Here is a 23,186-nt window from a genome sequence, read left to right as displayed (position 1 = left end):
TTAAAAGGCTGGGAAGAAGGGGTTAATGAATACAGAGTTCCATTGGTTTGTGTCTGTTATATCTGTCTGGAGATTAGTCCAAAGATGTACAGTTTTTATTCAACTGTGTGTGGCAAAATATCCTAAAAATCCAGAGCTATGAACAGGGGATTATAAGAAGATCCTGGGATTTCCCGCTGTAAACGCATGTGTTCTGTATTGCAGACATCTAGAACTGCATTCACCTGATGCCAAGCATACTGCGGTGCTGCGAGGAAAAGATCCTGCGGCGGCCCAGACCTGGTTCAACGCAATTCACGGGGCGGTGACGGAACTTCTTCCCAAGGTGATGGCCGAAGTCCAAACTCAGCTGAGAAAAAACAGAATCTCTGGAAGTCATGAAATTCGGCACATGGGCTGGCTAGCAGAAAAGGTCAGTTTGTTGTGTCTTTGGCTTTATATTGTTTATCTCACGAGCTAAATGACCACAAAAATGTCTCCTCTGAAGTCCCTTTAACCCTTTTCCGCCTACTCCGGTGTCCTTGTACAAAGTTCTGAGTGCCTGGGGGGCGGGAAGATTTTCGATCATGTGACTACTGTGTTTGGCTGTCATAGTGGTCACATGATCAGGAGTCGTTCCACTGGCTATGGATTATTAGTGAGGGCCGAGAGCTGTCTTTGACAGCCCAGTGTCTGTGCTGGGAGCTTGCAGTGAGCTTGTTCTCAGCACAGAAACATTGGCTGCCCAACAACGCACATGTGTGGGTGTTAAAGCCCGCCCTTGCGGCTGCAAATATGTGTTATTTGGGTGACAACAGGTTAAAGTGGAACTTAACCCCCCCCAGGTTTAATTTTACTGTAAACCCCCTCCTACCTTGTGTGCTGGGGTGAACTTAAATAACATACCCAGCCATCAACTGCAGCATTGCCCTGCAGTAATCTGCTGAAAGCGGAACCCACAGGGCCTTGTGCCGCCATCATTGGAGCCAGCGTTCTCTTCCAGGTCCTAGCAAGCAGCTCCCGATGACACTCCACTGCACATGCACAGCGTATTGTACATTGCCCCAAAGCCACTTGGGACACATGATGTTGGTATCCTAGGGGGCTTCAGGTGGGGTGGGGAGGATGTCATTCGTGCCTAAGCGAGGAACGCGGAAGCATGGGGTGTGTTCTCCTAAAAAAAATTAAATACAGAACTACAGGAGTTGGACAAAAATATGGAAACACTACATGATTTGCAGGTGTGAAAGTGACGACATGGTTTGCCTTGAAAGCGGAAGTGACGTAACATTCTTTTGCTTCAGCTGTGTGATGAGACACCTAGCTAACAGGTGGAAAACTTCACTTCCATCATTTACTGCGTGCGCAGCTAATAATATGGAGTCATGTCAGAGCTTACTGAGCTTCAAAGAAGGCCTGTAGGAGAAGATATATGGTCCTTGCTTTCCATTGACCGTCTGTATATGCTGTGTAGGACCACATGACCTATGGTCTTATTCTTTGGTAAGAGGCTGTGTATGGTGTTGGTGGAGGATCTCTTCTCTCCCTCTTTGGGGCAATTCACCACCCTTTTTCCAGCATGTACTACAAGTCCCAACAGTCTTAGTGGCTGTCAGCTTTTGGTCCTCAATGAACTACCACAGTGCTGTTAGCGTTGTGGTGGTACATTGGGTCTTCCTGCCAGGCTGGATCTGCTTGCCCATACGGGATGTGCGATCACACTGGTAGTCTGCAGGAGACCTACATGGCTCCTGTGATCTGTTGATCGCTGGTGTAATGCTTTCCAAGGTCCTAGTTCAAAGTATAATAAATGCACATTTTTTTACTTGCAAAAAAAGTATAATTTTTTGTCAAAAGGTGAACTTTTCCTTTCAAAATAATATGTCGTCGACATTCCCATATGTACAGTATTTTTTGCTCCATAAGACGCACTTTTTCCCCCCAAAAAATGGGGGAAAATGTCTGTGAGTCTTATGGAGCGGCTGGCCCGGTGTTCCCCCTGTCGCCGCTGCCGTGTTAGAATACCGGGCTGGCCGCTCGGCTCTACTGTGCAGAAGATCCTGCTCCTCGGTCCAGCGGTGTCCTGCTTTCACCGGCTGTCTTCTCCCTGGCGCTGGCATCTTCAGTGTGGGCACCCAGCTGTGACAGCTTGTGTCTTCACAGCCGGGTGCCCACTGCGCATGCGTGAGGAGCGCTGTACTTTGTGAATGGCCCCGTAGTTTTGTAGGACCTGTCTGGTGTCCCAGGTGTCCGGATTACTGAAGATGCTGGCACCTGCACCCAAAGCCAAATGAAGAATCGGCTCAAGGGAGGACAACGCTGGATACCTGGACAGGTAATAGTATTTGTAGCTGCTGACTTTCATTTTTTGGGGGGGAGCCTGGAGGTCCACTTTAAGCACTGGCTCCCATGATGGCGACCTGTGTTCTGCGTGTAGGCAGCCCATTCATTTCACTGGTCTGCCCTACCTGCAGAAACAAGAATAGAAGAATTTTCGCATCACTACGATTGAAAGAACATTACTAAAGATTAGAAAATCAAACTCATGTTTCTGAAATTAAAATTTTCTACTGAAGTTCTAGCTTTGAGCACAGAAATATTGAAATAATCATACCGCTAGGGAGGTTAAAGTAATAATCAACCCTTAGCTTTTTTTTTGCTTAACACATTGGGCACAATGAAGAAATCTTTCCCTAGTAAACCGTTCGTTAGAATTCATAACCCAGCACTTGCAGTTTACAACTTTCAATGCGTCTGGCTCCTGCTCTCTCAGTGCTGCTTCCCTGAACTTCCAGTTTTCACAGGAAATAATTAAAGTGGAATTCCAGGCAAAACCTACTCTTAAAAATGCTCCCTCCTAACACCTATTCTGACTAAGCTGTATAAGAAAGATTTGAATACTTAATTGTCACATGGACTCAGCACAGCTGCAGAAGAGAGGAGGGAGCACCGACAATGGATGGGCTTTTGAAGCCTGTGGGTGATGTCACCACTCCAAGGCATCACTAGCTGTTGTTGGAGCGCTCTCTCTCCCCTGCAGCCTCTGCTGGCTGATCCAGGGAAGATCACATGACCAGATCAAAGTGGCCTGGAAATAACTAAGTATACATATCTTTCCTACATGGGTTAGTCAGAATAGATGGGCGGGAAAGGAGCATTTTTAACAGTGGACAGTGGAGTCTCCAGCCTGTTAGCTTGAATAAGAGAGTGGGGAGGAGGAAGGTGGATCAGGGGAGTGCCTTGTCATCCTAGGCTACAGGGCTGTGTGTTTCTATTGATGCACACAGTGTAGAGAGACTCAACTCAATGCAAGAGTGGCTCCATAGGATGCTGAAAGAGAAAAGAGCCACTCTGAAACAGGAAACCTGGGGCACTAGCTTACACTGGAACATAAAAAAAGATTAAAACATAAAGAAGTTGCATACTGTGTGAGCGATTAAATCAGCTGCTGAAAGTGCTTAAAAAGACTGAGCGCTTAATATCACTTTCAAGCTTTTCTATTGGAAAACTACCGTAAAGCATATGTCCATCCAGAAGTTTTTTTCTTAGTTTTGGATATACTGGGGAAGGGATTGGACCCTTGTCATGTCAGGGGGTCTTCAACAGAGATATTTCTCCTCAATTCCTATGCAAATATCAATGTTTTACTAAACAGGAAGTGGGGAGAACTCTCCAATGGCAACCAGACAAACACGGCCTTCAGTCTATCTGCAGTGTTTTTACATCTTCTCTGCATATGTGCCCAGAGGGCGCCAAAAGCAAGAAAAGATATGGATTTTGTATTTCCGATGACTGTGAAGTCCGTCTCGCTGCTTCCCTCTACTGGTGGCCAAGAACAGCTGCTGCAAGAAGAGAAAAAGTGTGCATACTGCTCACAGGCTGGAGATTTCTGTGTCTGAAATGCCTGGTTATCACCTAAACAGGAATTGGACTTATTAGGGCATTCTTCAGGCCAAGTAATTAAGGACAAATGTTTAAAGTGCACTTATGCTTTAAGGAAATAGACCAGCCTTTCTCAACCTTTTGTACCATGAAGGGACCCCTGAAACAGAAAGGTTTTCAGGTGTCAGGAGCCCTCCAGTAAAATGATTAGCCCAGCAGTTCATAGCACATTAGTCTGATCAGTAGATTGCAGAGAGTTTAATAACAGACTACAGAATGGGGTGCACTTAAGCTCTTGCCAGCAGTGCAATGCATATATGCAGCAGCAAGAAAGGTGGGCTGTAATGTCCAGCCACCGCACATACTGTATGTGTTGCACATACGGTAAATAATTCAACTGTGCGAAGGACGGGTCGGGTGAAACCAGAAGTGTTTTATTAGGAATGGCTGTAACAAACACAGAAAACCCTTAATTACATGTGACTGGATATGTTCACTGTAATCACTGTCCTCTATACATTACTAAATATTTCCATATACATTAATAAACATCTTTAATCGCAATATTGAATATCTAGACCTCTGCAGATATGCTAGTGACCTATTCTGCATAACAATAGCATATTACAATAGAAAAATCACATTCCCTGTATCTTAGCGCCAAATCACATAGCTGCAATATATATTCACATTTATGCTACAAGTAATCTGATTGCATAATAGTAACAGCGGCATTCACTGATCACCAGGGTACATGTTAAGTCATTTTGTCCTATTTATCATGTTAAACAGCCTCCTGCTTACCTGTAACAAACACAGAAAACCCTTAATTACATGTGACTGGATATGTTCACTGTAATCACTGTCTTGTAGGAAACAAAGTGTTAGCTTTTTAGTTCCTACTTCTGTGTCTTCCTATTATCACAGGATGTAGTTCTGCCCTCTTGTGATGGTACAATAAAAATGCAATCACTAGTATCTTCTATTGACAAAGATAGATTACTGTTATATTAGGTATTTTAATTTTATGGGGCTGCCTATTTTCTATACCTCTTACACTCTCCCCCACAAATTGTTATGTCGTCCCTGACATACGCAGAACTTTTTTAAGAAAACATTCTTTTACTTGTCTAGTAGTAACCATAGGAAGCCAATGGTAAGTAGTAACCAAGTTACTTGAGGAAACATCCTCCCTGTGACATCTACTCCCTATTACATCACAGCTTCCCACCAGGCCCACAGCGCTATAGTACCTGGCAAGATATAGTTGCATGTAACCAACTATTTAGTAAAACCCCTTTCTATACATATCTGTATAGGTTACTAAGTTTAGACAAAGGTGATGAGAAACTAGGGAACATCTTATTACTTTTATACCTTATTATCATAATGGCAGAATACCCATTGTACATCAACAATGCAGCATAACGTTGACATCAACTGCTCTGTACTTTTACCGGCCGACTTTGTATCTTTGTAACATCTAGTTCCCTCACCTAAAACTGTTTCTGCCTGACCTACAATATCTGCAGTACAAATGCAATTATATTTTTCCTTACTTGAACCAACAGAAAAGCAACATATAATTATTCTGGTTTTGGTAATTAACTTTGGTATAGTGTCCCAAATAGTAAACAATGGATCAATAAACATAATCACTTCTACCAACTTCTATAGTCTTCAGCAAAACATTCTGAACTGAAATACCAGCTAGAGTCAACAGGTAATGTAGGAATACTGTCTATAACCTGTATAGATGAAACTCTGGTAACACTACTGGGTTGACCTAAAGTGTCATATGTCAAAATCTTTGGTTGTCTCCTGTTCTTGTAGGGTTGTATTCTACATTGAGGAAGTGAATCTGAAAGGTCCTCATTCTCCTCTACATCACTTTCAACAAGTTGTTCTGTGTTCTCTGTTGCTGGGCATTCTTCTTCTATACCTCCAAATGCATACTCAGTTTGTTCAATTTGATCTGTAGGCTCAGTCTCTCTGACTCCTTCTATATCATACTCACTTCCAGCTGACGTGGGTAGAACTCAATAGCTTCTGGATTTAGCTCTGTACTTTCCTCTGGGTGGTCATGCTGGGTGACTGGTATGAAAGATCTCCAGTGTCTTTGTTCGTGATCTGATTCATTTTCTGATTCTCCCTCAGATGTCTGTGTAGGTTGTTGAGTTGTATTTCGATCCTTCCCTTGCTTTCTTGCACTGGTTCTTTTGGGTATTTGTTGACCTTGGTCGCTAGGTAGATAATCACATGGCAATAGTAAGTTGCGATGTAAAATCCTTGCTCGGCCTTTTCCAGTTTCTGGTTTGATTTCATACACTGGACTGTCTGCACACTTCTTTTTAAGAACAACATGTATGGTATCTTCCCAAAATGATCTCAATTTTCCTGGACCTCCTCTTTCGGTAAGATTTTTGACTAGAACTTTGCTACCTGGTAGAAGTTCAGCTCCATGAATTTTCTTGTCATAGTGTTCTTTTCCTCTCTGTGCAGCTTGAGTAGCTATTTTTGAAGCAACCTTATAGGCCTCAGACATTCTATCTGTCCATATGTTCACATATTCAGAGTAGGTCTTGTATTTTTCAGTTACTGGAGTGTCAAACATACTATCAATGGGTAGTCTTGGAGACCTTCCAAACAGTAGAAAGAATGGAGATTGTCCTGTAGCTTCACTTCGAGTACAATTATATGCATGGACTACCTTTGCTAGTGAATTTTTCCAGTCCTTTTTGGAATCTGGTGACAGGGTACGAAGCATGGATAGCAGGGTACGATTAAATCTTTCAACTTGCCCATTACCTTCTGGGTGATATGGCGTTGTGTGAGAATTTTTGATGTGGCAGTGCTTCCCTAATGTCAAAAACAAGTGATTTTCAAACTCTCTACCCATATCATGGTGAATTCTGGTAGGAAATCCGAATTTCAAGACAAAATCATTGAGTATTTTGTCAGCAACAGTTTTTGCGGACTTGTTCTTGGTTGCATATGCCTGAGCAAATTTTGTAAAATGATCTATTACCACTAAGATATACTCATATCCACCTTTACATTTCTCAAGATGAAGAAAGTCAATGGAGACCATCTCAAAAGGATAAGTTGTCACAATATTGTTCAACGGGGCCCGAACAAGCTTATTTGGCCGTTTGTCTTTCAGACAAGTACATTGACGTGTGATGTAATGCTCAGTGTCCCTTTGCATATGTGGCCAAAAGAATCTTTCTCTGATTAAATTTACAGTCCTTTCTACTCCTAAGTGTCCCATCTCTTCATGTAACTCCTTCCATACTAAGTGATGGTACAACTTGGGCAACACTAGTTGAGAACCAGATGATGTTTTCCGTCTCAAAATGTTATTGTCGTCGAGGTAGAGTTTGGTCCACTGTTTCATAAGTATGAAAAGATCAACAGGTTCACCTTGTCGTTCCTGTTTGGATGGAAACTTGTTTTGGCTTTTATACTCCCATACTTTTCCAATCACAGAGTCTTCCTTCTGTGCGGTTCTTATTGTCTCTTTTGGTATTTGAGTTACCTTCTTTGGTGCTGCATCAGTTGTATTGGCAATCGTCATTGGACATAGCCAAGGTATCCTTTCTTTTTGATGTGCTTGAATTGCTTGGGTTATGCAAGTGATGACTTTGGGGTCTACTGCTTGTGAACATTGTTGCATGTATTGTTCAGGACTCAATGGCATACGAGAAAGTACATCTGCATCAGCATTCCTTCTCCCAGGACGATATTTAATAGTGAAGTTGAAGTCAGCTAGTTCTGCAACCCATCGATTTTGCTGTAGTGAGGACATAGGTTAGTGGATTGTTGTCAGTATATACAACAAATGATGGACAGTAATATAGGTAATCTCGGAATCTATCACATATTGCCCACTTCATTGCTAGAACTCGAGCTTCCCTGAATGCATGTGGTAGTTTTTCTCAGCAGGTGTGAGAGTTCTAGACCCATAAGCAATCACCTTTAGTTTCTCCTCTTGCTCTTGGTATAATACGGCTCCTAGTCCTTCTTGTGAGGCATCACAGTGAAGAACAAAGGGTTTGGAATAATCGGGGTAACCCATAACTGGAGGATGAGTTAACACTTCAATGAGCTGGTTCAGTACTATCTGATGATGGTCAGTCCAGGCTATAGACTGATAGGATGGAAGTTGACCTTTTGACTTTGGGATTGGTTTCCTCCTCTTCTTTGTCTGGTTATCTGGTGTTGAGGTTGTGGTAGGTGTCAAACCTGCTGACAATAGTTCATAGAGAGGTTTGGCAATTCTGGAGAAGTTTTGAACATAAGGGCGATAGTAGGAAATAAATCCTAATAGTTTCCTGAGTTCTCCGACAGTCTTTGGTTGGTTGTTTCTTAAGGCAAGAACAGGTGCCGTGTCAGCCGGGTCCATAGAGTGGCCTTCTTTTGACACAATCTTGCCCAGGAATCTGACTTTATTTTGAAAAAGTTCACACTTCCTGGCTGTTAACTTGATTCCGTGTTGTTGGTAACGTTGGAGTACTGACCGGACATGCTCCACATGCTCCTGGAATGATTTACTATGAACAAGGTTGTCATCTAAGTATGGCAGGCAAATCTCATCTCTCAGTCCTATTAAACATGTCTCCATACTGCGTTGGAATTCGGCTGGTGCAGAGCTCAGACCAAAGGGTATTCGGATCCATTCATACAAACCCCAAGGTGTAATGAATGCTGTCAATGGTCGACTGGCTTCTTCCATAAATCCTTGATGGTATGCTTTCCCCTGGTCTAGCACAGAAAACCATGAACTTCCTCCTAGACTGTCCAGCATGTCTTGGATTCTAGGAATTGGATGACGGTCAGGAATGGACTTCTGGTTCAACTCTCTATAATCGCAACACAGTCTTAAACTGCCATCTTTCTTTCTTACGCACACAATGGGTGAGGAATATGATGATTTTGATTCTGCAATCCATCCTCGATTTATCAGATCCTGCAGATATTCCTTAACTTCTTGGTGCAGTGGTTTCGGCACAGACATGTAAGTTCTCGTGACTGGTGTACTGTCTTTGAGACGAATCTGTAACTGTAAAGAAGGAATACATCCTACATCAGAGTCATCTTTGGCAAAAGCATTGCATTCTTCCCTTAGCATTTCTTTGACGATTTGTTGATCTTCAGGAGGGAGGTGTTTCAAAGGCACTGGCGGGTCCCAGCACTCATGATTATCATCCCCCACCCGCGGATAAGTCTCATTTGGATTTCCAATTTTCCCTTTTGGTCCTACCTTGAGTGTCTGTGGTTCAGAGGTCACCGAATTAGTAAACACATTTGCTGATTGTTTCAATTGTACTTGAGCCAGATATGTTGTTTTTATGGGCTCTACACCTCCAATCTTTGTTTGACCTGGTAACACAATGTCCCGTTTAGTTGTATTCCAAACTGGAATGGTCAGTTTGGAGAATTGTCCTCTTTGAAATGAGACTAGTGTCTCACCAATATGCAGTCCATCCGGCAGGTGATAAGCCTCACTCGGTGTAAACAAAACTGTCTGAGCCTGCAAGGACGGTTTGGTGTGAGCACTACACCGGATGTATGTTACAGTATTTGCAGGGATTCTTTGGTTCTCAGTACCAGTCTTTACGATAGCACCACTGGTTTCCCTACAGTTGGCTTGTAGTAAGCTTACAAGGACTTCTGCTTTGGGGGTTGGCAGTTCCAAAGCTGTTCTTAATATGTCCACAAAACCTGGGATAACTTTCTTCCCATCAGCAACTGTCTCTTTGAATGTTTCTTCAATTATATTATAGCCGATAATTGGCTTCTCAGCCACTTTCTCATCCTCAGAGACTACTAGTGGTACTAATAACTGTTTGGTAGTATTACTGCTCGATGTAAGCTGAAAGGTTACCTCAATCCAACCTGAGAACGGAATCTCTGTCTCATTTGCTTTCCCTTGGAGTACCCCTGGTCCCAGCAGTTCTTCAAACGATCGGAGCACAGTGTGTGGCAGTACTCGCTGTCTCCAGCCCTCATTGATAATGCTAACCTGAGAGCCAGTATCCCATAAGGCATGGACAGGAGTGTTGTCCATTTCACAGTTCACAAGGCATCTCTTTCCAATAAGACCCAGTAGCTTGTTGTGCTTTTTCAAAGTGATGCCATTCACATTGGTTGGCAATTTTTCAGCTGTCGGGGATAGACTTTGAGCAGGGCAGGTTGACGTTTTCCTCCAGTAGCCTGCGTTTAACTTTCCAGCCAGAGCTCTGATGGTAGGTTGGGGACTGGTTTCTTTACTACTGACATGATTTGCACTTTGGGACGCAGGTTTGGTTCTGGCACAGGTTACTGTCGGTCCCTTAACAGCAACCTTCTCCCGTTTAACTGATTTTGTTTGGCCGCTCTACATTGTCTCGCCCTATGTCCAGCTCGACCACAGTTAAAGCAATGGTCACATGCAGTTCTCTGATCAGTCTTTTCACAAGATTGACAAGTCCCTGTCCCTCGTCCAACAGTTGTTCTAGGTCCTCCAAAGCCATGTTCTTGTCGAGTTCTCTAATCTTGGAGAAGTGTTTTCATATCGAATATTTCTTGTTGCAACTGTATTACAATCTTTTCAAGGTCAGAGTTACTCTTTGAAGGCTGTTGGATTGCCAGACTACTTGTTTGTGATGGAAGCAAAGGGATGGTGCCTGGTACCTGAGAACAATGGAGGATGTTGGCCTGGCACTCTCTTCCCTTCGTCAGGTTACTGTGCTCAGATTTCTTTTGTTTCTGCTCCCTTTCCATCTCCATGTTTGTAGCCTCATTCATCTTCTCTATGAGCAACTCATCTGAGACTGTAGGATCGTCCAAGTGTTGTTTTAGTTGAAACTTGATATGGTCACTTCTCAGTCCGGTGCCCACTGACCTTAAGAATTTCTTTTGTATAAATTCAGTGCCAAAGTGTTCATCTGAACCTTCCCCTTGTGAAACGAACAGCAAACGGTCCTTCAATGCAATGGCCCTAAATAGGAAGTTCTGGGGAGTCTCTTTACTATTCTGTGATATATTGATCAATTGTTGGTATAGTTCGGAAGCATTTTCCTCTTTATAATGGCTTTTTAGGATTCTCTTGAGTGGCACTAGGGTCAGTCCACTCTTCAGCTCTAGCATGCCTCTGAGACTTGACCCAGGACTAATGGCTTTCACCACAGCTTCCACAAGCTCTGACTCTGGATACCCCTTTTGCAGTCCCATGTCAATCTGGTACATGAGGTTAGTATAGGACAGCTTATCTTTCTGTTCCTTTTCACCTATCTGACCAGCAATTTTAAAGTCCTTTCTGATTGTAACTTCTGGCAAGTTAGTATGGGAAAGTCTCTGAGCAACTAGATTAGGGTCTTCATTTGCAGAACTTCCTTTTGAGTCTTTGTCTTTAGTGCTAAGTTCTTTCATCTGTCCCTCTATCATCTTGGCCGTTTCTTGAAGTTTTTCCTGTATACTGTAGTATTGCTGTTTTAAATCCTTTAACTGTTGTTCTGCCTGAAGGTCTTTGCCACTATCGCTTGGTGCTTCCATGTTATCTCTCTTCTCTAACTCACCAATGAATTTCTTGGTTGCCTGCAGAAATTGTGTCACCACTTCTTCACTTTCAGTCTCTACCAGTTCATCTAACACCTCATTCACTATCCGCATGTAATGGCGCCGGGTTTTTCCTTTTGCCATACTTGCTTCGGAGGCCTTTATAAACTGGCAAGTCTCCATGAGATCATCGACTGTCATGTGAATCAGGTGTCCACTGATTTCGTCTTGCAACTTTTCGATATCCATACTCCTAATGTTTTTCTGTAACTTCACCACGGACAGCGTAGTCACTCCTTTTCACTTCCGTGACCTTTCGGCGTGCCTTTCACCCGGCCCCACGTTGGGCGCCAATTTTGTTGCACATACGGTAAATAATTCAACTGTGCGAAGGATGGGTCGGGTGAAACCAGAAGTGTTTTATTAGGAATGGCTGTAACAAACACAGAAAACCCTTAATTACATGTGACTGGATATGTTCACTGTAATCACTGTCCTCTATACATTACTAAATATTTCCATATACATTACTAAATATTTCCATATACATTAATAAGTATTTTCATATACATTAATAAACACCTTTAATCGCAATATTGAATATCTAGACCTCTGCAGATATGCTAGTGACCTATTCTGCATAACAATAGCGTATTACAATAGAGAAATCACATTCCCTGTATCTTAGCGCCAAATCACATAGCTGCAATATATATTCACATTTATGCTACAAGTAATCTGATTGCATAATAGTAACAGCGGCATTCACTGATCACCAGGGTACATGTTAAGTCATTTTGTCCTATTTATCATGTTAAACAGCCTCCTGCTTACCTGTAACAAACACAGAAAACCCTTAATTACATGTGACTGGATATGTTCACTGTAATCACTGTCTTGTAGGAAACAAAGTGTTAGCTTTTTAGTTCCTACTTCTGTGTCTTCCTATTATCACAGGAAGTAGTTCTGCCCTCTTGTGATGGTACAATAAAAATGTAATCACTAGTATCTTCTATTGACAAAGATAGATTACTGTTATATTAGGTATTAGGCTTTGGATTTTAATTTTATGGGGCTGCCTATTTTCTATACCTCTTACATATGCATCCACGCCGGTCTGAGGTTGACAGCATTCTTTGATCATACTGACTCAAAGCTGCTGACTGGGAGCCAGCAGGACAGGCTTCTGATCTCGTGACCAGTGTGGGAGCCAATCACAGCAGTCATCTGATACAGAAGCTGTGCTGGTGACCCTTTAACTGGGCTTCAATGCCCAGGAGGCGGCATGTTGTGATTGGCTCCCACAGTGATCACATGATTGGGAGACCGATGGCTATTAGTTAGCAGCCTTGATCAAGAGCTGTCACTGACAGCTTGGTCAGGGTGCTTGAAGTGCAGTTAGCATGCTCTCCTCAGACCTCTATGGATGCTGAGCCCCTTTCTTTGCTCCGCATTACATGGTCAGCAAGGGGTTAATTAGGAAATTAAAGCAAAAATAGTAATTGTCGGTGGTGGTCGGTGTAAAAGTCACTTCTTACGTTGGTGGTCAGTGTACGCAATCTGCCACTACTCTCTTCTCAAGGAACCCCCTAGTAACCTCTAAAGCAGGGGTCTCCAAACTCTCTAAACAAAGGGCCAGTTTACTGTCCTTCAGACTTAAGGGGGGCAGACTGTAGGAAGTCAAAGAAGAAAATGTCCTGGCTTCACTGGGAGTAAATAATGCTAAATCTTTGGAACTAGGGGAGGAATAGTGCCCTATCATTGGTGTCATTGGGAGCAATAAAGCCACATCATTGGTGTTGGTGGGAGGAATAGTACCCCATCATTGGTGTCAGTGGGAGGAACAGTGACCCATCTTTGGTGTCAGTGGGAGGAATAATGCCCCATCTTTGGTGTCAGTGGGAGGAATAGTGTCTCATCAGTAGTGTCAGCGGGAGGAACAGTGCCACATAATTGGTGTCAGTGGAATGGCTTGTGCCCCAACATTTGTGTCAGTGGGAGGAATTGTGCCCTAATGTTGGTGTCAGTAGGAGGAATTTTGCCCCATCATTGGTGTCAGTGGGAGGACTAGTGGCCTGCCGTTGGTCTCATTGGGAGGAACAGTGCCCCATCATTGATGTTAATTGGAGAAATAGTGCCTCATGGTTGGTGTCATTGGAAGGAATTGTATCTAACATTGGTGTCAGTGATAGAAATTGTGCCTCACTGTAGGTGTCAGTGGAAGGAATAGTGCCCCACTGTTGGTGTCTTTGGGAGGAATTGTGCCCCATTGTTGGTGCCAGTGGGAGAAATTGTGCCCCATCCTTTGTGTGTTTAGGAGGATTTGTGCCCCACTGTAGGTGTCAGTGGAAGGAATAGCGCCCCGTCGTTCATGTCATTAGGAAGAATAGTGCCCCATCATTGGTGTGATTGGGTGGAATTGTAGACTATCATTTGTGTCAGTGAGAGGAATTGCGCCCTATTGTTGGTGTCAGTGGCAGAAATGATGTCCCATTGTTGAGTTACTGGATGGAGTAGTGCCCCAAGGGCGGGATGAAAGCAAGCCAAGGGCTACATTCACTCCGGGCCACAGTTTGGAGACTACTGCTCTAAAGGAACCTCTGGATTCCCCCGAAACCCTGGTTTAGGAAAGGCTGAGTTAGACGCAACACAGTATTATATACCCAATCTTTTGTTTGTTGGGATTTCTGGTCTCCCCGTTGCATACAGTTTTATGAAAATAGAGCTGTTCTGGTTGATAAATTGAAGCGATAATGCTGGAGAAGCAGAGTCTTCCTATCCATTGTATGTTTCTCCAGCTCTTGAGGCCGATGTCTCACTCATCTTCCCCGTGCCACGAAAATGCTGATAGGAAGCTGCATTAACAAGATCACATTTCCTAATAGGAAAATGAGGTAAAAGCCTGAGGGAGCCAGGCACACATTTCCCTATAATTTTGGTTTATCTGTATGTTTTCAAGGCTCTGTATAGGCAGAATTAGATATCTGAGTATTTAAGTGAGATAGAAAGAAATATGGTGCCTGAGTGTTCAGGAACACTATTATTATCAACAGATAAGAGATTGTCAGCTGTAATATGTGTACATATAGACGGGGTGGACAAAATAACGGAAACCTGATGGATGTGCCAGCCTGGTGTTTTTGGACCACAAGCGGTTGTCAATGGTTTAAGAATTTAGATTAATCTAGGTCCCAGTTGTATAAATTTCATTTTTTACTATATTGTTAAGTACCAATAGTTACAAGCAGGAGACGGTAAAAGGTGAGTGTGCCAGCATCAGCTGCCATTGAGGCTGTAGGCATACGGTCCTAGGAGGTCTCGGATCTGCAAGAAAGTTGGTTCTGGAAGACTTGCCTCTGCCAAACGCTGTGTTCGCAGGTCTGTGCAGGAAGCAACTGGTTATACAGTATGGGTCACTGACTGGGGTCTGATTGATGATATGATCAATGTCTGAATGGTGAAGAACCTTCACTCAGCACCACCAACACAACACACACTTTTAAGTAGTTTTTATTATTAAATCATAGGTACAGACAGCATTATCCATCAAAATCTTCAAAACCAAAGGAATGATACAAAAATTGTAGACAATACTCATATCTGTGGTAAACTAGGTTATCTAAGGTATGTACAGCTATCTCAGTTGTACAGTATAGCATATCAAAAGTAAATTGCGCAGTTTACACAAACAACCTAAAGAAAAGAATAAGGAAAACCCTTTCAACAAGCACCATTGGTCATGAAACATCCGATAAAGGAGCTTTAGCGAGTCCACAATTTTCTCTACTTTCCTATAACATTAAACATATGGTCCCAAATTGACCACTTAGCATTAAAAGCCTTAAGGCCTTGGTTACTAAACACAAGGAACATCTCATAGGTAAAATGGAAATGAACTCTATGGATCTATTAGGAGTTAATATATTAGGAGTTCATTGATTTCTAGTTATAAGTCATAGTTAGACAAGCCAACATCAGAATATGGGAAACTACAGTTCTAGATTGAACCGGGCAAGTGTCCATAGACAAAGTGAGTAGAGCGAAGTGTGAGGATGGGGTAGAAAGAATAGCAGCTACTTTGGATCCAAGAGAAAACACTGTATTCCAAAAGCTACATACACTTATACACTCACATACAATGTAAGTTACCCAATCTCCCACATTGTCGCCTCCTTGTCGCCAACATACAGTATGCCCTTTCAAAACTGGTCTGAGCTTGGGAAAAAATGATATTTCAATTATGGATGAAATCTTCCAGGCTGGGGTTCAACCATTGGCTTCCCATATCTCTTGATGACTCAAGACATTTATTTATTTCAGGTACTTATATAGCGCCGTCAATTTACGCAGCGCTTTACATATATATTGTACATTCACATCAATCCCTAACTTTCAAGGGTTGTACAATCTAAGGTCCCTAACTCACACTCATACATACTAGGGCTAATTTAGACATATTCCAACTAACCTACCAGCATGTCTTTGGAGTGTGGGAAGATACCGGAGTACCCGGAGGAAGCCTACGCAGGCAAGGGAGAACATGCAAACTCCAGGCAAGTGGTGCCATGGTTGGGATTTGAACCAACAACCCTAGTACAGCCAGGCGGGAGTGCTAACTATTTAGGCAGTGTGCTGCCCCATGGGGTGTCTTGTGTATTTCCAAATTCTGTCCCTTCACATTTCGGAGTTTAGAGTGTTCCTGACCAGGATGAAGCTCATCCTGTTTTGAGTGGGAAGCTTTATAGCCACTACAGCAGTTATGCAGACCTGAGAAAACAAGACAGAAGGTCCACCAATAGAATATCCAAATAAATAGAAGGAACATGTTGGAGGATATAACTCCCCAACATTTACCAAAAACATAAATACCAGTTTTGGTTGGACTGGCCCACTGACTTCCTATATCTCTTGATGACTCCAGCCATGGGATGTCTCTTTTGTAGTTCCTGGCTCTGTTCCTTCACATTTTGGAGTTTTGAATGTTCCTAATCATGTTGGCAGGTTCTAACTCATCCTGGTCTGGGTGGGAAGCCTTTTAATGGCTACAGCAGTTGTGCAGACCTGGGAACACAAGGCAGATATCTCACCTAAAGAGTCTCCAAAGAGATACAAGAAAATTGTTGAAAGGTATAACTTCCCAACATCTAAAAAATATATCATAACCAAAAATGGTGCAGCACATTTAGATTAAATACCCCAAACCTTATACAATAAATGTACTCCAAAAAATACTCCACATATATAATTCTTTACAAACATGCAAAAAAACAAAGTGCATTATCCTAAAGTACAGTAATGAGGTAGATTACTCATAAAGTGCAATACTAAAATGTCAGTATAATTCTTCTCTTGTGTATCTTTCAGAGATGTTGTAGTTCATTAAATAATGCATATAACCATAACTGCAATACAGTGTTCTTAAAATAAAGTGCTCTTGAAATGCATATAATGGTGACTGCAATAAAGTCCTCTTGAACCAGGGACTTGTTCCCCAGTCACTCTAGTGCTCGTGTATCACCTTCCAGCACCCCTTAGTGGGCGCCACTCACCAGATCTCATGGAACCCCATACATACATAAGAAGGTCTTTTGCGCTTGTGTCATGCCTCCACAGCTTTCTCCTTCTAGCTCTCCCCCGACTCTCCACCAGCTCCCGGCAGCTCCATCATAAAAAGAGGACTCCCAATAGTGTAATACCGCTTTTATTAGATTTAAAAAACAGTCCAACGCACCAGCATGCAAATAATAAGAATTCAGCTTAGGGTTCCATTGGCTCCGTGCATTCCATGACACTGGAACCTGCGTCACCAGAGGTGACATAAACAGCCGTAGTTAGCGAGGCTCCACCCAGCACGCTTTGTCTGTTATGATGTCTTCAGGGGATCATTGCATTGGATTTGGTTAGATTTTCTGCACTATCGCCCCAAAAGGTAATTGGAGGGTACTCATCAGATAAATTGATATCGGAGGTGAAACCAAAAGTGCAGAGTTTGGTGGTTTCTGGTTTTATGTAAAAGAATAAAAAATATATAAATTTTGGAAGGACTAACCCTTTTAAATAAGCAATATAAATGTAAAAAATATAAATGTAAAAACCAGCATTGTTTGCAGTGTTATAGTTGTTAGATGAAGAGCTTGCTGTATCTTCCCACTAATCAGAATTCAAGGAAATAAGTTTTCATTTTTGTAATGCCTCTCCACTCAGTATTCCACTCAGGAAGTTTTCCAACTATTCTTATACGTTAATGAGGGAAACAAAAAGCTCCGAGAAGGTTATTAAGCTTCATAACTCACTCCACTCTGCCTGCAACTTCCCTTTGTCGTAAACAGCAATACGGCAGATTAATAAAGGTCTGAAAATAAATTGCTAGTTCAGACTTTCAAAGGGATTTATGTAGTGGTGCACCAAAATGAAAATTCTCGTGACGAAAACGAAAATTCAGGATGCACTTGGCCAAAAACCAAAACCAAAATGGACAGTTTTTAACAATTTTTTTTGGAATAACATACACTTTAATAATTGAAGAAAAAAAGACAACATATACCTGTGACAGAAAGCCAGGAAGAACTAGGGGATGTGTCCAGGATGGGAGGTATATTTGTCCCAGATTCATGCTCTACACTGACTGTCTCTCCTTTGTGCTGTGTAGTGAGCCTGTTTAGCTCACTGATGATTTAATGAGCTCAGCTGTAGCAGGTTAGGAGCTCTGGGCTCTATAAAACTCCCAGGCTGCTTAGGGAGAATGCTCCAACCTGGAACCAGTTTGCTGTGCAGGACAGACTGGGGAGCAACCAAACAATACTGTGATGAGAGTAAATCTGTGTGATTTTGGACTTGGAGACGGTCTGTGTGAACAAGGAAAAAATGTCACCAGCACACCGAGGATCACCAATGTGAGTCCAAAGGTTTTAATAAACCATCACATAGGCAAGGCAACGTTTCGGAGTCTCGCAGGACCCCTTCATCAGGCATGTGACTCACTAACCCTCCTGTAACCCCAACACACCCTAACACTAACCCCCCTGTAACCCCAACAGACCCTAACACTAACCCCCTTGTAACCCCAACAGACCCTAACACTAACCCCCCTGTAACCACAACACACCCCAATACCCTCCTGTAACCCCAGCACACCCTAACACTAACCCTCCCTGTAACACTAAGATCAACACTAATCCCCCTGTAACCCCAACACTACCCCTCCTGTAACCCCAACACATCCTTACACTAACCCTCCCTATAACCCTAACACTAATCCTCCCTATAACCCTAACACTAACCCTCCCCGTAATACTAAGATCAATACTAACCCCCCTGTAACCCCAACACACCCTAACACTAACCCTCCCTGTAACCCCAACACACCCTCACCCTAACCCCCCTGTAACCACAACACACCCTAACACCGCCCTGTAACCCCACCACACCCTAACACTAACCCTCCTGTAACCCAAGCACACCCTAACACTAACCCCCCCCCTGTAACCCTAACACTAACCCTCCCTGTAACACTAAGATCAACACTAACCCCCCTGTAACCCCAACACACCTTAACACTAACCCTCCCTATAACCCTAACACTAACCCTCTCTGTAACCCCAACACACCCTTCCACTAACCCTCCTGTAACCCCAACACACCCTAACATTAGCCCTCCTGTAACCCCAACACACCCTTACACTAACCCTCCTGTAACCCCAACACACCCTAACATTAGCCCTCCTGTAACCCCAACACACCCTTCCATTAACCCTCCCTGTAACCCTAACACTAACCCTCCCTGTATCTCTTTGGTAACTGGTGGTATAAGGCCTGAAGCAGGTGTACAGGTGACTGTCAACAGGTACCGGTAAAGCCAGGACGGGTCACCCTACAGATGCCGCCACATGCAGGAAGGGTAGTATGGTTTCTGTGGGGCTCTATAGAATACTGTTCTGGCAGGTCCCTACCCTGGGACTGGTTGAAGAGTGGACAGCTCCCCTTCTACATAACAGAAGTATTCCTTGTTTCCCATTTGGTTTGACATCCAAAGGCTCATCCCATGAGCCCCTTCTGTAGAATAATGAAACTCTCCAAACCTGTCAGGCACATCCACATAAAGAGGCCCTGTCACCTCTCTACATTCTTGCTATGGCAGGTTTACCTTATGTGAAGTCAATATAGATAAAAGGTATTTTCTGTATGTCACAGGCGCCATGACTGCATCTTATCACGCAGAATATCCTCAGTATAGGCTGAGAAAGTGAAATCCAGCACCAGTCTGCCAAGTCACTTTGGCTGGACAAAATCTGCTCTAAGAACATAACTGTCTTCTCCTTGGAATGATATGGATACTCTGTGTCAAGGCCAGCTGTGTCTCTTGAAACTCCGGTGCCAGCAGTGATCTAGCGGAGCGACTGTGTTATGACTCCACCATTGTTTGAAAATTGTACTTTATTGCATTCTTTGGTGAACCACATTTACCTCAATGTTCATTAAGTGGCAGATAATACATTTCTCAATACAGTTTTTACTCCGACCGAATCTACTACTTTTATTGATGGGAAGGCATTGCGGTTCATGTGAATTTCATTTTATTTTTATATATAAATGTTCAGAAATCCATAAAGGCTTTCTTTTTTTTTACAGGTCAGTAAATTTCACTGCCAAATTAGTAATCCGTGCTACCACACAATGGAAGATAGCTCCGCTGTGGGCAGGTGACAGTCCTCAGGTGGTCATGTGATGTCAACTATGCAGCAGTTGGTAAATGTACAGATAAAAGAAATCATTGTCATTGCTCATATAGAAATGATGTAACTAATCTTCAGACATAAAAGATGACATGCGTTTGAGGTTAGATCTCATCATAGTTTTTTTAAATTGCAACATGATTTTCTGCATTTGTGAACCTAGAATTAAAGTGGAGAAATAAACTTGATGTTCTGTCTAGTTGTAGCTAACGTGTACATTTGTGATGTGTTATTTTATATAAATAAATCTGATAAAATATGTATAGTACAGTATGATTTTCTTTTGGCTGTTCTGTTGTGTTCTTATCTGTCCATATACTGTATACACTCACCGACCACTTTATTATGTACACCTGTTCAATTGCTTGGTAACACAAAATTCTGATCAGCCAATCACATGGCAGCGACTCAATGCATTTAGGCATCTAGACATGGTGAAGACGACTTACTGAAGTTTAAACTGAGTATCAGAATGGGGAAGAAAGGGGATTTCAGTAGCTTTGAATGTGGCATGGTTGTTGGTGCCAAACGGGCTGGTCTGAGTATTTCAAAAACTGCTGATCTTACTGGGATTTTCACTCACAAACATCTCTAGGGTTTACAGAGAATGGTCCAAAAAAGAGAAAATATCCAGTGAGTGGAAGTTGTGTGGACGAAAATGCCTTGTTGATGTCAGAGATCAGAGGAGAATGGGAAGGTTGCTGCTACATTCAGATGGTAGGGTTAGAATTTGGTGTAAACAACATGAAAGCATGGATCCATCCTGCCTTGTATCAATGGTTCAGGCTGGTGGTGTAATGGTGTGGGGGATATTTTCTTGGCACTAGCAATGTGTACCTAATACAATATGCCAATCAGTACTGTTAAATCACCTTTTAAGAAGTGGAAAGTTCGGGGATCTCTTGATACCAAGCCAAGGTCAGGTAGACCAAGAAGCTTGCAGCCACAACTTCTAGAAGAATTGTTCAGGATACAAAGGGAAACCTATAGGTAACCACAAGAAAAATACAGGCTGTTCTGGAAAAAGACAGTGTGGTTGTTTTGAAGGAGCACAATATGATGACACTTGAACAAAAATAACCTGCATGGTCGAGGTGCCAGAAAGAAGCCTTTACTGCATCAATAACACAAAAAGGCCCGGTTAGGCATGTCAAAGTGTTGTCGGCCATATTGTAACCGGGCTTTTGTGTGGCATTGGCGCAGTAAAAGCTTATTTCTGGCACCTCGACCAAACAGCTCCTTTTGTTCAAGTATCACCGTATTGTACTCCTGAAAAACAACCACACCATCTTTTTCCAGAGCAGCCTGGTTTTCTTTTGAGGTTGTCTGTGGGTTTTTCTTTGAATCCCAGACAATTCTTCTGTCCGTAATGTCTGCAATCTTTCTTGGTCTACCTGACCATAGCTTGGTATCGAGATCCCTGAACTTTCCACTTCTTAATAGGTGATTTAACAGTACTGATTGGCATATTCAAGGCTTTGGACATCCTTATATGTCCTTTTCCATCTTTATAAAGTTCCATTACCTTGTTACGCAGGACTTTTGACAGCTCTTTTCTGATCCCCATGGCTTAGTATCTAGCCTAGTCAGTGCTTCCATGTAAGAGCTAACAAACTCATTGACTATTTATACATTGACACTAATTGCAATTTAAAAAGCCACATATGTGGGACATTAACCTCTAACTGGCATTTTAACCCGTGTGTGTGTGTGTGTGTGTGTGTGTGTCACTGTGTGTGTGTCACTGTGTGTGTGTGTCACTGTGTGTGTGTGTGTGTGTGTGTGTGTGTGTGTGTCACTGTGTGTGTACCAAGGCCAAACATTCCAGGGGATGGAAACTTTTGATGCTGGCCATTTGGGTGATTTCTGTTATTATGATTTAAAAAGGAGCCAAACAACTATTTGATAATAAATGGCTTCATATGATCATCATCCTTCAATAAAAGAGCATTTTTTGGCATGATCAGTCTTATTTTCAATATCAATGCTAAAATTTCACAATTTCTGCCAGGGGATGTAAACTTTTGAGCACAACTGTAAGTTCCCACTGACACCAATGATCTTTTTAGCTATCTGTAAAGAGGTAATTCTTCCCAATGTGTAAGGGCCATGTATAATTGCAAAAAAAAAAAAAAAAAAGAGTTGATTCCCCCATTCACGCATTCAATGAGGGTGGGGAAATCCTCCCACCGTCCTATTGTATTCTGATAGTGGGGAGCCTTCACTGGCAACAGAAAACAATGATCAGTGTTGCTGGCTATAGTGGCTCTGATCATTCAGGAAAATCTCAACAGGTTGGTTGTACACAATTCGATCGATAGATCGACTTGAGTACAACCAACTAGTGAATACATGGATTGAAATTCGGCTGGTCCCTGCTGAACCGGCAAAATTTCTTTCCATGTATGGCTGGCTTGAGAAGCATTCTTCTCACTGACCATCACACTAATGTATCATGAATTGTACATACATTCATTTTTACCAGGGGTTCCCTGATACTGGAAAGTTTTTTTTCAATGGTTCCCCTGTGTTGGAAATGTTGAGAAAGGCTGCTATAGAGTGTCACTAGAGTGACAGCTCTGGGTCTGCTGGAGCTGCTGACATCACAAGATGGCGGTGCCCAGGAACAGTCTTGGGGCTTTTGAGAGACACAATGAAGACTTACACGGGTAAATAACAAGCCTAAAATACATTAAAAGTACATCATCGTACGGAAATCTTGTTCAAGTGCATGGACTGGTAACCAGGTCTCCAAGTATATAGCTTGCAAGCTTACCACTCCCATTCAAAGTGTGAGACACACCAGTCATTGGTGGTTTCATATCTAGAGATACAATTTTTTACCTTCACCCCAGAAAAAGATAAGTCATTGTTGAGACTGCCAGAAGAAGGATATTGCATTAAGCAATCTCATTAGTGAGATGACAGAGACGAGTCTCCAGAGCTATCAAATATACAAGGCCGGGTTATAGAGTCACCTCATATAATCTGTGATATCTGGAGAAATCTGATCTCTTTAGTTTGGTGACTAGCTGAAGCTCCAGACTTCCCTTG

At 42.6% G+C, this 23,186-nt stretch overlaps 1 long non-coding RNA gene across 1 annotated transcript; it reads left to right on the top strand.

Annotated features, from left to right (window-relative positions):
* The first annotated feature begins 215 nt into the window (after positions 1-215).
* Positions 216-20,391, top strand: LOC149438124 (uncharacterized). Its single transcript, XR_016307953.1, has 2 exons — positions 216-412; positions 20,029-20,391. It is a non-coding gene; the product is annotated as an uncharacterized LOC149438124 (long non-coding RNA).
* The last annotated feature ends 2,795 nt before the right edge of the window (positions 20,392-23,186 follow it).

This window comes from Staurois parvus, unplaced genomic scaffold, assembly GCF_062004578.1.
Source record: "Staurois parvus isolate SC_StPar_1 unplaced genomic scaffold, SC_StPar_1.0 ptg001215l, whole genome shotgun sequence".
Lineage (NCBI taxonomy): Eukaryota > Metazoa > Chordata > Amphibia > Anura > Ranidae > Staurois > Staurois parvus.
Note: the sequence above shows the minus strand (reverse complement) of the source record. Positions and strands in the feature narration are given on the sequence as shown.